The sequence below is a fragment of the Archocentrus centrarchus genome, chromosome 19, assembly GCF_007364275.1.
Source record: "Archocentrus centrarchus isolate MPI-CPG fArcCen1 chromosome 19, fArcCen1, whole genome shotgun sequence".
In the NCBI taxonomy this organism is placed as follows: Eukaryota; Metazoa; Chordata; class Actinopteri; order Cichliformes; family Cichlidae; genus Archocentrus; species Archocentrus centrarchus.
The window spans coordinates 27,905,794-27,917,836 of NC_044364.1; the positions used below are offsets into that span (position 1 = coordinate 27,905,794).

The 12,043-nt window shown below is 42.5% G+C and overlaps 1 protein-coding gene across 1 annotated transcript in view; it reads left to right on the forward strand.

The window, feature by feature from the left end:
* The first annotated feature begins 2,188 nt into the window (after positions 1-2,188).
* The window catches only part of LOC115797838 (thyroid hormone receptor alpha-B), a 162,818-nt gene continuing 152,963 nt past the window's right edge, over positions 2,189-12,043 (forward strand). The window contains exon 1 of the mRNA XM_030754360.1: positions 2,189-2,678. The gene's annotated coding sequence lies outside the window, so the exon portion shown is untranslated. The remainder of the gene's footprint in view (positions 2,679-12,043) is intronic.

The window sequence follows — 12,043 nt, forward strand, 5'->3', positions numbered from 1 at the left end:
ATTAAATACACTGCATGACTCATAAATCAAAATAAGCTGTAGTATCATCATACCGAGTCTTGGTGCAGCCCTCCAGTTTATCCTCTGGACCACTCTGTTTTAGCTCCTCTCCTTTCAAACGGCTATCTGTGCTTGTCTGCCCCCTGCAAACAAAGCATTTGAACATCAGGTGGGTGGGACTTCTGTGCTCACAGCCAAAGCTGAGATGACTGCATGCATTTTAGCACTGTGTTGGTGAAATATACACCTGTATACATCTTTCAGCACTGATGGTGCCTTTCCAGATGGGTCAGCTGCCAATTCCACAGGCACTAATGCACCCCCACACCATCAGAGATGGATGCTTTTGAACTGAGTGCTGATAATAAGTTGGATAGTCCCTGTCCTCTTTAGTCCAGAGGACACAGCATCCATGTTTTCCATAAAAATTTTCAAATTTTGATTTGTCAGTTTTCCACTTTGCTCAAGTCCATTTTAAATGAGCTTTGGCTCGGAGAAGACAGCAATGTTTCCGGATTATATTCACATATGGCTCCTTCTTTGCACGGTGGAGATTTAACCTGCTTTTGTGGATGGCACGGTGAACTGTGCTCACGGACAGGGATTCCTGGAAGTGTTCCTGAGCCCATGCAGTGATTTCCATGACAGAATCAGGCCTGTTTTTGATGCAGTGCTGCCTGAAGATCACTGGCATTCAGTACTGATTTTCAGCCTTGCCCCTTGTGTGCACAGAAATTTCTCCAGATTCTTCTGATAATATTATGGACTGTAGATGGTGAGATATTCAAAGTCTTTGCAATTTAACATCAAGGAACATTATTTTAATAATAATAATGCATTAGTCTTATATAGCGCTTTTCTAGACACCCAAAGACGCTTTACAATTTCATGCACTCATTCACACCTCAGTCATATCTGGTGGTGGTAAGCTACTGATGTAACCACAGCTGCCCTGGGGCAGTCTGACAGAGGTGTGGCTGCCAATTTGCACCTACGGCCCCTCCGACCACCACCACCAAACACATTCACACTAAGGTAAAGTGTCTTGCCCAGGGACACAATGACAGCATGCTGTCAGACGGGGACTCAAACCTGCAACCCTCCGGTTGCAAAGTAAGCACCTGCTCACTGTGACCACTGCCACCCATTTTGAAATTGTTCCACAATTTGTAGACAGTTTTTTTTGCAGATTGGTGAACCTGTCCACCTTTACTTTTGTGAAACTCTGCCTCTCTAAGAAGCACAGTAGCTTTTTAAGATGGTTTCACCGGTCACGTCAGAGCAAAGTCATCAATGATCCACGTCCAGGAATAAGGATCTTGCTCTCCGCAAACATTTAAGGAATTGATTTAAAATATTTTCTCTTTTAGCCTGATTGTGTCATTTCTTTTTTTGGGGGGGGGGGGGGGGGCTTTGGACTGTTGGTATGGCAAAACTAACGATTTTAAGAGGTCATCCTGACATTTTATAGCTGAAATAATTAGAAATAATCACCAAAATGATCAATCATCCTAAAATGAGCCTTCCTACTTTATTGTGTTGTCCAACTAACACCCTCAAACCCCCAGATATTTTTGGATGATTGTTGAAGGAATAATGTAATACTTTTTATTCAATAAAGTGCTCAATTTTATTGAATAATCTATAGGCCTAATAAGTTATCATATTAAGCACAAAAATCCATGACCAAATTGACTCCAGTCAAAATATAGCTATCTATAGAGTCATTTTAATAAAATGCCTCTTTTTTCTTACTGTCACTAATTATTAGACATTTTCCTCAGCCCTAACATCGTTTCTTATTACAGTATTTCCTGCCTCTGTTGCGTCCGTTCATGACATCTGTATCTTCACTGAGGTGAACTAATCCCAGATTCCCAAGGAGAGGGGGGATGATGAGGAGGAAGCGGAAGGAGGGGGGCTTCAGGGATGATGATGAAGTCAATAAATAAGGACAAGTGAGGCGAGTCAGATGAGAGCATTGCGCTGCATTTCACACGACGCGAGCGTCCCGACATGTGTTTGTGTGCGCAGTGCATGCTTTACAGTGGAGTTCCTGTAGAGAGCAGTAGATAGTTTTAATAAGTGCTTACAGCGCCGAGCGCAGCGCTCCCCTTACTGTACTGTACATAAGCAGAGGGAGGAGCGACCGTGTAGTATTTCTTTTTCACTTCTTTTCCCCCACTGTCGTTGCAGCCCATCCAAACGCAACAAAAAGGGGAAACAAACAGCTCGGTTCCAAGCTGAAGCTTTGCGGGAAGGAGGACTGGGGCTGTCGTGCGAGCAGGGAGATAATTGGACGGTACGAGGCGCAGCGGCTCGGCGGAGGAATGGGCTCGGAGTGAGGGGACGGGGAGCCATCCAGAGCTTTTGCTGCTGTTGCTGCCACACTTGTGCGTGAAACCAGAGGACTTTCTCCCGCTTTATTTCTGCCTATTATCCATCGGGGAAGGTGTGTCCAAACTGCGTGGGGAGTACCTGAATGTGAGTGTCGTGATCGTGCCGAAACACGTCCGACGCTCACAGCGTGGTGGGCAGGCAGTTGTTTGGCGGCGCTAGTCTCTGTAGCCCGGGCTGGTTTGACAGATCGGATCAGCAGCGAAGGGTAACGCCGCTGGAGTGCTGTCCGGCAGGCGCTGTGTATCCCTGCCCCCATCCACAACCATCATATCACTCCGGTGAGTAGTTGTCAGTATGCTGAATAAGATCAGGAGGGTAGTAACTGAACCTTTTTTGGTGAATCTTACTGTTTGCAGTTTGGGATTTACGCCTGCTGCACTCTGACGCGCGCATGGCCCAATCACGCATGCACATGTGCACACATACAGGCAGATAGCCTAACTGATCAGCAGTTATGACAGGCTACACCTCCAGTCCTTCTACAGGGAACCTCAAGTGTCGGTTACCCGACCCTCATTTGGTTTCCAACTTTTTCCTCCCTCAGGTGTTGCAGAAGTCACCGTCCTGGTCCAGCAATGCAGTGCGTAATCTAGTATTATATGGTGCCCTGGATCAGCATTAAATACTGTGACTTAAAGCTGTAATAAATGAAATTTAAGTCAGGGGCGTTTCCACTTTTGTTTTTTTTCAGTGGGGTGGTAAAGGGGAGGCCCACAGGAAGTCAGAATATTTGATCAGAAATAAACACAGTGTAGTAAACACTGTGCTTATTGTATTTTCATGCTCACGTGCAGCCTGTGCACCAATGCAGACAATATTATATGAAACATGGTGTTGCACAAGAGTTTAAATATCATTTTGTTTCGGATATGTGTCTTGCAAAGCGGTGGAAGTAGGATTTAGACCCTTTAAGTAAAAGTTACAACATTTTAGTAAGAGTGCTAAAGTTTGTCATCAAAACACAAAGTGCCTAAAGTGAAAATACTCATTATACAGATTACACTAATTGATTCATTAATGTGTGCATGGCTGTAATGTTGCAGCAAGACATGATTTTACTTACTTATGTACTTCTTTATTAATAGATCTGCAAAAATAATAAGTAACTTAAGCTAAAAAATGTTATGGACTGCAAAGTACATTAAAACTGTACGTCAGTGGAGTACATGTTAATAAATATTCTGAATTACATTCCACCACTGGTCTTATCCATTCTCTCATCCGCTGGTGAAGGGCCAATCAGATGCCACTGGCGGGGTTGGCGTCACCCTGTTCCCTGATCAGGTGTTGGAGCCGTGAGCTTTTATAAAGCATTGGAAATAAACTTGTATCAGAAACAGTCCCAAAGACCAAAACTGTGAGACAAGTTTGCAGTTGCTTGTGTGCGCATCTGTGTACATGTAGTTGATTACATAATAGTACCCATGATGCCCACAGACTTGCATTTAGGACTTTTTCTATTTCCGTTAATGCCCATTTAATGCCCCGTACAACTCTTGATGGTCACTGTCGGATCTGCTCGCTTAATATCGCCCATATCAAAGCATTCTTCCAGTTAATCGCTGCACTAAAGCAAATACAGCTGTTAAATGCTGAGTTATGCCGTGTATAAAGCAGTTTATCTTAGATAAACATGTCAGTGAAATAGAGTTCAGTTCAATACAGCAGAGTGGTTAAAAACAGCCTTGACACGAATGCCAAACAAAATGCTAAGTGTTGCCAACTGAATTGCTTAATGATGCCAAGAAACACCTTAATAATGCTTCCTAATATGCAGCAGCCGTGACTGACGACAAGCAGAACTGGCACCTTCATCATCCCCACAGGGCATCCGAGAATCCCAGCGAAAGTGACCACAGTGCACAATTACAGTTGGTTAGGAAGTGCAACTCTTGATTGTTCCCTTTGTGCACTTGCAGCTGTTTGCGTGCGAAAACCGTCATCACCGCATTATAGCGCTATAATAACGCAATCACTTAATGTAGCCACTCTGCTTAACGCCTTTTCTGGGTCTGGATTCTTGCTCTGTGCTGATAGAAGGTGACAGTCTAAAAGCTGCTCGCTCTCGCAGTTGAATCCATCAAGCTGGCAACAGAAGCACTTCCTCTGGCTCAGTGAAGCATATATCAAATAGCAGAGTATACGGATTTTAAACATACTACCCAGCTGCAAATCTTATGTTGAGTTTTTACATTTGGAAGCAGTTCAGTGATGGAGAACAATTTGCACATCGAAAGGACCTCAAACACAAAGATGTATTAACCACATTTTTTAAATACAAAAACAGTCTAAAAGCGTTAGAGAGGCGATACGGCCCCAGATGCCCGCTATTCATTAATCATTAGCTATCAGTGTAAATCGCAGTGCTGTGTCCCCGGGTTGATTATTAGCCTTGGACAAATCCACCATTGGAGTGTAGCTGTGTTCTCAGAGGCTGTGACTCTAAATGGACTGAAAGTGTGGAGTGAAACACCTGAAGCCACCGAGAAACTAATATGTGTACTCATCATTTAAGTGATGTTTTCTTATACACTCACACTTTCATTAATGTAAAATTTTCAATGCAAAGAAGAGAAGCAAATAAGAAATACTGGCTTTGCTCATTGACTGAGTGTGTGATGTAACAGGGCTGCATGAAAGATCACAAGGATGGTGGATGCTCGCTTCGCTTCTCTTCTCTTCTCTTCTCTTCTCTTCTCTTCTCTTCTCTTCTCTTCTCTTCTCTTCTCTTCTCTTCTCTTCTCTTCTCTTCTCTTCTCTTCTCTTCTCTTCTCTTCTCTTCTCTTCTCTTCTCTTCTCTTCTCTGGGGCTCCTTAAGGGGGCCAAGGGTGACCTTCTTCAGTCTCTCCCAGCAGCAAGCACCCCAGCGGGCCTCTCTTTTTGAGACACCCTTTCTTTCCATCTTTCTTCCTGGCCTCCTTGCTCTTTTTCCTTTTCCTTACACCCCCACCCCTCTCTCTCTCACACACACACACCATCTACTCCCATCCCCTCCCTTTTCCCCATGGTGGGGCAGCAGAGCTGAATGCTAAGAAACGTAGAGAGTTCACTTATATAACCTCGACTGTGCAGCTGATGTCCTGGTCTGTATCTGCTGTATAATGATGTCAGAGCTGTCTAGAGAGGCAGAGGGCATGCTGGGTAGGCCAATATGTTAAAAGCTATTCTGAACCTAGTACGGTGAATGGGGTGAGTCTAAGTTTTCCTTCCATTTTCCCCTTTTTAGCCTCCTAGAGTGAGTTTGGACCTAAATTCCAGGTATTGAATGAGGTTCAGATCTGACTTTACTGAATGTCACGGGCATATCTGTTATAGATTTTACTGGATTATCAACCAGAGCTGACCTTGGAAGGTAATAACTGCACTCTGACAAAGATTAGCACCAGTATGGGTTTTTGTAGATTACAGTAGGACATGCCTCTTATTCACTTTTCTTTACTTTCTCTTTGACTTCAGGTGGCCAGCATCTGTGGGATGACCCATAAATTTTTTGCTTTCCACTAATTAGATCATAGTGCTCATGTGCTATAGACTTGTTTCATGGGATCTATTCTGTTGGGACAAATGCAGCCAACCACAAAATGTCTTCTAAACATCACATGTTTCATGGACGAATTGATTTCATGGAAGTTTTGGATTTTATTTTGATGCATTGTATCAATAAATGCGTCCTTATCATGAGCACTTGTATAGGGATGTTTGATTCAGTTTATTTTCATTCAAGCAAAGAAATTGCCCTCTTTATGCATGAAGAGAGTGCTCAGATGACTAACCAAACAGCAAGCATTTTTGAATGAGTGTGCCTATACATGATTATGCATACTAATTAATGAGTCCAAGCATGCAAGAGAGCAAGAACTGATGATGAACTGCATGTATGGATGGGCTGCAGGGCTATAGGAGAGCTTGCCAGCACCGTATAATATTTAAAAATGTAAAAGTTTGTTGGTAGTTTGGAATAACATGCAGCAAACCAGGGATTTACTGCAAAATAACCCAATTTCAGCTCATCAGTCATGAGCTGCGCTTTCTTGCTGCAAAACATCAAACAACTTAGTTTAGGAATCTGAGTAATAAAATTACTGCACCCAAATACAGAGATATAGTTATTTCTGTGACTTCAAATTAATCAGATGTGTGAATGGGCCTTTGAGGGTGTGATTTTGTGGGTAAGCTAAAAACCTGTCCATGCAAAATAAGTGCGATCTACTTTTAGCAAGAGGTATCTGTGCATTTTTGGTTACCTTTGCAGGGTTTTATTTCCTGTTTTTTTTTAAAACACTCTTTTGTTATTTGGAGTTTCATTTACTCAAGTTCATTTTTAATAAAAGCAAACCAGTTGTTCTTGCATTTGTTGTCGCTCCCAAAGGCCGTAGGCGCCTAAGCCCTCATATGAGTGTAGTTTTGTTCTCAGTATGGTTAGGGACAGAGAAACCACAGACCTCCCCACCCCTTTAGTGACTCAACATGATCCAAAATTTCCCCCACATTTTGATACACAGAACTATCAATAAAAGGATGGTGTCTTCCTCTGTTAGCCTGTGTGCACATCAAGTTTACTGCCCAGCCCATTAGTGAGAAATGGCAAAGCTAATCCTAATATTAGCAACACTGGCTAACAGAAGTACAGGAGTAGGTTATGGACCAAATAGAAAAATTAATATGAAGTTAGTATCAAATCTGAAATTGCCAGAAAAGTGTAAAACTCAGTATCAGAGATGGAAATTTTCATTGCTGAATAATATGATTATTATTTTTAAACTGATCAAATAATATCAGACGAACCAGTCTAATTCATTTTACCAGTTTATACAACCTATCATGTTCCTGTGGTTTATTACGGTTCTTGCTGTGTAACACAGAAGGGCAGCTGGTATTACAATTTTGACATTTTTGTCATGATGAGTCTATCAAAATATGGTCAAATTATTTCTTTCAATTAACAGACTCATTGGTTCGGCTGTAATTTAATAGCAGGGCATCCCACTGTAATATTTTGGGCACAGAGTAATGGTTATAATGGAAACTGGCAATTCAGACCTCATTAGCAGAGAAGAATGAGGCTAACCCTCCAGTGTGATGTCGTAGCTGGTTTGCGTGCTGCATTCAGAGGCCCACGATGCTCCACCGCTGATAAGCATGCTGTGTTGGTGAGCACGACAAGAGATTATCACTCTGCTCTGCACCATTCTTCACACAAACCTCTGGGGGTCCTGCTGTCTTTTAGATACTGCAGCGTTGCATCCCTCTAGCACACAAACACACTTGTAGATGCATTACATCAGATATCAGCCAGCAGCGGGTTCCAAGTTTGTGGTTTTCTTCTTTTCTTTTTTTTTACTCAGTGTTGTGTGTTTGGGCCCCTCCTTTTTGTCTTCTCTTTGTAGGTTAGGTTTCGTTTTAATATGTAGCTGTTTTTTTTTTTTCAGTTTTTTCTGTTAAGCAGTTCAGTGCAGATGCTTACCAGAGGCTCCCCCCGCTTTATCTTTTGTATTTCTCCTTCCCACTGAATCGTTGTTACTCTCTGCTGCCAGCCTTTGTTTCAGCACCTTCCAAATCGCCAGGGAAAATAATAACTTGTAAAGTGGCCTTTATTGGCCAGAAAGGGCTGCAAGAGTGTTTTACACAGCTGCCCTTCTTTCTTATTAACGCCGGTCAGCTTGGCTCTGCTGGGGTACAACCGGGGCTACTCACAACTGGCCTTTCATCAACGGGAATACTTGGCAGCGAGGGCTGCGGGGTTTATTTCTGCCACGGTGAAGCGTAGCACTTTACGAGGTGGAGTCCATCCGACATTTACTGGGGCTGAGCTGCTTTCTCTCTCTCTGAGAGCCACCTCAGTCTATGCAGATTTGTTGACGTGTTGAAAAGCAGTTCCCGCGACACTAAAGTGGCTACTTTGAGGAAAAAAATCCTGTCATAAACAGTGAAGCTTAATACAGATGGAGTCCCTTTGGGGACATGCAAGATTAAAATGGGCAATAACACTTTCATTATCTGTGCCCCTGGGGCAGAAGCTAATCAGTTCATAATCAGAGGTCCTCTGAGAACTCTGTGTGTGATTATAAGTCAGTTTGTGTGTGAGTACAACAGATGAGGATGCTGAGAATAAAATAATCAGTGATAACTGTAAATTTACTCTAAAAACACTCTTGATTAAGCTTTTTCCTGCATGGAAATATTTGTGTTAGTTCCCAAAGAGGTTTTAACTATAACAGCACTGTAATTATGATCTTCTTTAAATTAAGTAGCACAGACTCATTGCCTTTAGTGTAGGCAGACCAGTTGTTTTCTTGGGCCTCAGGCACACACAGGCTTACAGACTGGTTGGCAACCCTCTGACAACCTGGTTGGTGAGTGGCTGCTGGCAACCAAAGCAACTGCAAGTTGAAACAAAGAGTTTTTCTGTGCAGCACCGCGTACCTCTTTGCAACCTGTTTTACCTAGCAACAGCAAGCTGTGAGCTGTTGTTATCGGGACCGGTGTGTAGAAAAAACCCCATCTGCTCAGTTTGACCCTGGAAAAACCCTCTGATAACTGTGCTAGATTAGTTTTTACATGCTTGATAGAGCCATATATCTATAACTGAGGATGTGCCAGCTGTGAGGCAACAGTGCTAACCACTGCACCACTGTGCTGCCCCACAATGAAATCTTCCTTATAAAAAATAGCTGAACTGTTTCATGGTCCTTCAGCACTTCGTCGTTCTATTTTTGCCTGTTTCGCTGGTGCGTAATTGATATGACACAACAAATTAGTCACTGCCATCAGTCAACGTCTTTATTTACTATTAGGCAAATGGCAGCCACACAATAATGGCCAATATCAGTGTTAGGGCAGTGTATCGGTGCAGCCCTAACCTGTGAATAAAACACATGTAAACTGTCAGAAAATAGTTCAAAATGCCAGAAGAGAGAGCAGAAAACAGAAAAGCTGCACTGGAAGCTCCTTGTTTTTTTAATTTATTGCATTTTTTTTTTTTATCATTTATTATGCAATTATCATGCATATAAAGAACCAAGATCATGATCACACTTAAACACCTCCCAGCATTTGAGGAAAAAAACACAGCTTTCACAGGGCTGCACAGCAGTGGAGTCACATGGACAAAACTTGGAACTTTTTCATGCATGAACATATTATCTGCTGCAGTAATGGGAAACTGAGCAAAGAGATGCTCATAACAAAAATACACAATATACAGTTTTGGCTCAGATCCAAGCCCTGATATGGATCTTCAGTTCTGCCAGCATTTACTGTGTATCACTCAGCATTTCACTACTGCAGAAAAAAAAAACAAACCCAAACAAAACATCATGACCTCCTTTATACCATCAGTGTGTGTTTAATGTGTTTGCTTTGCTGCTGCTGTGCTCGATTGTTGAATAGAACTTAACCAGGATTACCTCTTTTAGAAAACCAGGATTTCATTTCTGTATGAAGCCACTGCAGCTTGAATTCCATTAAACCCCTGACTTAGGAGCTGAATGAATGGTCGGCTGTGGAAGCGGGAGTTTTATTGCTCCCTTTTTTTCCCTCCAATCTGTCACGCTCTGGGAAATTTAGATGGACTCGTTCCAACACCTGATGGTTTGGCAAGATCTGAAACGCCACCCCTTGATCTCTGTATTTATATTCATTTATTTTATATTGGGAATAAGAACAATTATTCTGTGCAGTGCTGCAGAGTAGCCACACTTACCGTCGGCCTTCAGGAGAACATGCAGCTTTTCATTAGGGCCACTTTAGATGGCGTGGAATTACGAGTGCAGGGATTAGTAATGAGGCCACACTTTGCTTGTTCTACAGCACGAGCCGCGCTCGTCGCATACCTGTGAGTTAAACACTCGCAATTTTCCAGATGATTTTGTTTAAATGGGATATTAGAGAGCAAATTCTGCTTCAATATAGGATGTTGTAAATGTATTTTTATTGTTTAGATCAATTTGCATGTACTGCAGCACTTTGATTTGCAGAAAGTGGAAGTTACAAACATTTATCCATTCATTTTAGCAAATGCATTTTTTCATTTAGCATCGCTGAGAGTTCAACTGTTCAGTCTCATGCACACATACAGAGGATTTTCTTCCTTGCTTTGAAGCTGAAGGTTTGTCGGTGCAACAGATATTTCAGGCTCTGTTTATGTAATATCTGCCCCATCGTATGTAATTCAGTGGCATCCATGCTGTTATACTGCTTCCACTAACAGCCTCTTCAAAGCTCAGATGACCTGCCCACTTTGTGCAAAATGCTGAATTTCACTGACAGTACGTGGTTTCCGGAGCCCACAGGCTTTTAACTGATAATTAACTGCTTATAAATTACTTCTATGAAACTATTTCAGCTCCAAATCACTCCATTTTGGCTAACTGTTGTAGCTTCTTCAGTCACTTGCTAACTAGTTTTTCTAGACACACTCAATACTGCAGACGTTCCCTTGGGGCCATTTGTTTCCAACCCTTTTCAACTGGCTACCCCCCCTTTACTTTCGTGCACTTGTGCCTTAGCACTCGGAGACCCTGCTGGAACCTTGCATGGTCTGTCTCTCCCTGGCTGAGTCGCTGTGGTTCCCCAAAACTTCCACTTTGCAATGATACCACTTATAGTTGATCAAGGAATATCTAGGAGGGAAGAAACTGCACAGACGGACTTGTTGCAGTGGATCCTGTTACAGTGCCACACTCGAACTCAGTGAACTGTTTAGAAGGAAGTAAAAGCAGACTTCAGGGCTAAGAAGCTTGCTTAATTTTATTCACCTGTGGCAATGGAACTGAAAACACCTGAATTCAGAGATTAAGAGACTGTGCGCACTCTGCAGACACATCCCTGGTTGGGAATCAACTTCACTTTAAAAGTAGCATCTGCTGTGCATTTGTAAGATATTAGGCATTTAAGAAAGGTTGACGACTGTGCATTTAAAACCTATTGAGATTTTAATCTGCTTAGTTACAGCAGGTTGCGTGCTTCCTATCTCTAATTGCACAACTTAATTTACAGCAAGTGCTTCTTTAGCTGAAGAGTGACCTACAGTTTGGCCATAAGTGGAATTTTCACAGCAACTGTCACAAAAGCCCGTCTGATGCAAATGCGAATGTGCATGCAAGATATTCTCCTGGCTAAAGAACTAGACGCTGGTTTATGTTATGACTGTCTGTGAAGGTTAAAGATCATTTCAGAGTTTAGTTGAGCTTCTTTGAAGTGTGACCCACAGTTGCCCACACTAGGCTCTCTGTTATTGCTCACCGAGCACTCTCCTGTTTGAGGAAACTTTCTTCTATTGACATCACATTTCCAAACATTTGTGAAGACGTCATTCGTCCCCCCTGATGGCCATTTTCCTCTCGTCATAGCGAGGGCATTGCATTTGACAGGAAGCGAAGTCGGCCATTGGCTGAGCGAGGGCACCTCGATACTGAGTGTTTACGCGGCCTGCGATCGAGTTATGATCATGGAAATTGTTTGTCATTATGCACAGCTGCAGGTAGGTACAATGCAGCTCGTGGAGAGGCTTGCAGTTAACAGGAAATGTCAATCACCTTTTCAGAAATTTGTTGATGGGTGCTATATTGGAAACTCGCTTGTTAGTCATCTCCTGTTGATTAATATCTCTCCTGCATGTTGACATATTTGCACAGTTATTTTT